Source organism: Jaculus jaculus, chromosome 11, assembly GCF_020740685.1.
Source record: "Jaculus jaculus isolate mJacJac1 chromosome 11, mJacJac1.mat.Y.cur, whole genome shotgun sequence".
Lineage (NCBI taxonomy): Eukaryota > Metazoa > Chordata > Mammalia > Rodentia > Dipodidae > Jaculus > Jaculus jaculus.
The window spans coordinates 91522522-91526709 of record NC_059112.1 but is presented as its reverse complement, the minus strand read 5'-3'; the positions used below and the strand labels follow the sequence as shown (position 1 = coordinate 91526709).

Genomic DNA, 4188 nt, shown 5'->3' with positions numbered 1-4188 from the left:
AAATTCAAATTTATGCTTAGCACAATTTGGGGCCTGGGGAAATGGCTCAGTGAGTGAAGCGCTTGCTGTGTAAGTATGAAGACCTGAATTCAGATCATCATGCCACAGGAAACTGGATGCTGTAGAGCGTGCTTATCACAAGGAGGGAGGTAGAGACAGGGGAATCCATGAAAGCTTAGGGGACATATAGCCTGACTGACTCAACAGCAAACAAGAGGCCCTGCCTTCAACAAAGTGGAAGTTTGTCCTGTGTCCTACGCACGTGTGATGGCACACATGAACTCTCACACGCAGACACAAGAGAAATATTTTCAAGGAGTCACCACATTTTTTTTTAATGTGGAATGCTTCACGAATTTGCATGTCATCCTTGCATCCACGCTAATCTTCTCTGTATCCTTCCAATTTCAGTATATGTGCTGCCAAAGTGAGCGCAAGTTACCACAATTTTTAAAACTCATTCTTAAAAAGACTCACTTGGAACCAATTTATTCTTATTATTTTTTTAAATATCCCTTTGATTTTTAGAGAGAAAGAGAACGAGACAGAGAGATTGAGAGAGAGAATGGGTGCACCAAGACCTCCAGCCACTGCAAGTGAAGGTGTGCATCTGGTTTATGTGGGTCCTGAGGAATTGAACCTGGGTCCTTTGGCTTTGCAGGAAAATTCCTTAACCACTGAGCCATCCCTCTGGCCCCTTATTCTTATTTTTTTATTTTTGTTTTTATTTATTTATTTTCAAGGAGAGAGAGAGGGAGATGAGAATGGGCATGCCACGGCCCCTGCTGCTGCAAATGAAGTCCGGATACATGCACCACTTTGTGCATCTAGCTTTACGTGGATACTGGGGAATTGAACTCAGATTGTTAGGCTTTGTAGGCAAGTGCCTCAACCGCTAATCCATTTTTCCACCCCCCCCCCCATTTATTCTTTTTTATTATTATTGATATATTGTTAACTGTCCAAACTAATGGGCTTGTCGTGTCATTTCTGCACTTTCATGTGCTGTGGTTTCTCCTGCCCCCTCCCTTACACCTTCTCTTGTCCTTCTGACGCCCCTCCCGTACCCTACCCTTCTCCATGCAGAGTCTACTTTTGGTCTCTTTCTGTGTTTTCCACATATAAGAGGAAACATGTGTGATACTTGTATTTCTGTGCCTGGCTTACTTTCTTTAACATGCTGTTTTAAAGTTCCATCTATTTTCCTGTAAATGAAGTTATTTCATCCATCTTTATGAATAATACTCCATCATGCTTATAGACATTACACTTTCTTTATCCACCCATCTATTGACAGATGTGGAATCTATGAATGTCACTCGGGTCCAATTGGCTAATTGGTTAATAGCATATGGCAGTTTTTAGTTTTAGATCTTTGTTCTGTGTGTGTGTGTTTTATTTTATTTTATTTTTTTGGTTTTTTGAGGTAGGGTTTCACTCTAGCCCAGGCTGACCTGGAATTCACTATGGAGTCTCAGGGTGGCCTCGAACTCACGGGGATCCTCCTAACTCTGCCTGTGGAGTGCTGGGATGAAAGGCGTGCGCCACCACGCCTGGCTGTGTGTCTTTCTTTTTTTTTTTTTTTGGTTTTCCAAGGTAGGGTCTCACTGTATCCCAGGCTGACCTGAAATTCACTCTGCAGTCTCAGGGTGGCCTCGAACTCACAGCAATCCTCCTACCTCTGCCTCCCGAGTGCTGGGATTAAAGGCATGCGCCACCACGCCCGGCGTTGTGTGTCTTTCTTGAGACAGTCTCATGTAGCCTAGTCTGGCCTGGAATTCACTGTGTAGCGGAGGTACTTCTCAAGTGCTAAGAGTATCAGGTTTACAAGCATACACCACTATGCCTAGATTTTCTTTTTGAGGTAAGCCCAACAGACCAGACTTGCCTTTTTTTTTTTTTTTTTTTGGTTTTTTTGAGGTAGGATCTTACTTTAGCTCAGGCTGACTTGGAATTCACTATGTTGTCTCAGGGTGGCCTTGAACTCCTGGTGATCCTCCTACCTGTGCCTCCCAAGTGCTGGGATTAAAGGTGTGTGCCATCATACCTGGCTTTTTTTTTTTTAACCAAGAGAGAAAGAATTGGTGTACCAGGGCCTCCAGCCACTACACTCAAACTCCAGACGTGTATGCCCCCTTGTGTACATGTGTGACCTTGGGTGCAGGTGCTACTTTGAACAAATGTTTACATGGGACCTGGAGAGTCGAATGAGTCCTTAGGCTTTGCAGGCAAGTGCCTTAACAGCTAATCCTTCTCTCCAGCCCTTGATTTTTGTTTTTGTTTTTGTTTTTGAGACAGTCTAACAGTTCAGGTTATCCTAGAATTCACTATGTAGATCAGGTTGGCCTCAAACTCACCTCATTCTTCTTTTTCAAGCTTTCTGAGTGCTGAGATTATAGGCTTAAACCACCACACCCAGCTTCACACCACCACACCCAGCTTCACACACACCCTTTTTTGCTTGTATGTATGATAAGTGATATGTGCGTGTGTGTAAGATGTGGTATATGCTCACGCATGTACCCTCATGTCACCCCATGCACCCACTTGCAGCCGAGGGCGCTTGCCTGTGGTGGCCAAAACAGAGCACTGGGGGTCCCATTCTATAGCTCCTCCACAGTATCTGTTTGAGTCCGAGTCTTGTACTGATCCTTGAGCTTGCTGCTTTTCCGAGCCTCAGTGACTTCCTGATTTCTGCTCCCCTTTATGGAACTGGTGTTACAGGCACACATAGTCACGCCCAGCTATTTATCTAGGCTCCAAAGATTCAAACTCAGCCCCCCCCCCCCCGCCCCCCGTTGGCTCAGGAAGCGCACTTACTGTAGAGAAACTTACTCATGTTTGTTCTATGCTATTCAATAGGGAGGAAATGGAAACAGCCCAAATGCCTGTCAAATGACGAATGGTTAATGAAGACGTAGTACATATGCACAAAGGAGTTTTATGCAACTGTAAAGACAAATGAAATGAAGAAATCCACAGGAAAATGAATGGACCTGGAAAACAGACAAAGTGAGGTAACCCAAGTTCAGAAAGAAATGCCATATGTTCTCTCTCATATGTGGATCCTAGTATTGGATTTTTAGATTTCTTTATAACTTCGAGTAAGGTCAGGAGGGTAGAAAGGGACCACAAGGTGTGGAATGGAGAGGAGGGCCTAAGGGGAAGAGAGAGTAAATATAGAAGTAGAGGGGGCTGGAGAGATGGCTTAGTGGTTAAGCGCTTGCCTGTGAAGCCTAAGGACCCAGGTTTGAGGCTCCATTCTCCAGGACCCACATTAGTCAGGTGCACAAAGGGGCGCACGTGTCTGGAGTTCATCTGCAGTGGCTGGAGGCCCTGGTGCGCCCATTCTCTCTCTCTTTTTCTGCCTCTTTCTGTCTCTGTCTGTTGAGGCACAGACTGCAGGGGGTAGAAATGTCTAAAGGTGGAGCCAGAGGAGGGGGATGGAAGATGGGAGGGAATGGAGAATGGAGAGTTGACCAAAACTGAAGATGATATGAATAAGCCATATGGGAACTAACTTCTTTGTTAGCTAATTAAAAGACATAATTTTGAGCTGGGCATGGTGGCGCACGTCTTTAAGGCCACCCTGAGACTACATGGTGAATTCCAGGTCAGCCTGAACTAGAGACCCTACATCCAAAACAAAACAAAAATACCTTAATTTAATTTTTTTTTTTTTTTATAAAAGAGCATATGGGCAGAAGTATCCTGCATGGATAGAGAACATTATGTCCAGAAAATATAGGAGGTTGTTACAGAAAAGTCCCACTACTAGGTGTGGGAAAACCCCCCACCCCTGCCCCAGTGAACTGTTGATTACAGAGCCCTATGAACCCCCCCCCCCAATAATACAGGCTATTGCTAATGCCATTGGTTCCTCGCCACAACTAGATGGTAAGACCCTACTGCTGAAGACACCGCATGCTTCAGTTGCAGGGCACTGAGAAAGCAACATGAGGCTGAACTGGAAGCCTCTTCCTTGCTGGCGAGCTGTCATTGTGGTAGAAAGCATATGCAGCCTGCTGGGGGTGTAAAAGTCATCCACGGCCTACGCTAGCAGTGGACCCTGAAACTGCACAACCAGCCATTCAGGCAAGATACTCCCCCTCGAGCAACAGTGGCATGACTGCTCTTGAGTAGAGGCCCTGTCCCACAGGAAGGAATTCATGCCTGGTACAGAAAACT

The 4188-nt window shown here is 45.3% G+C and overlaps 1 non-coding gene across 1 annotated transcript; it reads right to left on the bottom strand.

The window, feature by feature from the left end:
* Positions 1–333: 333 nt before the first annotated feature.
* Positions 334–435, bottom strand: LOC123453425. The gene has a single exon (XR_006632813.1). It is a non-coding gene; the product is annotated as a U6 spliceosomal RNA (small nuclear RNA).
* Positions 436–4188: the final 3753 nt, after the last annotated feature.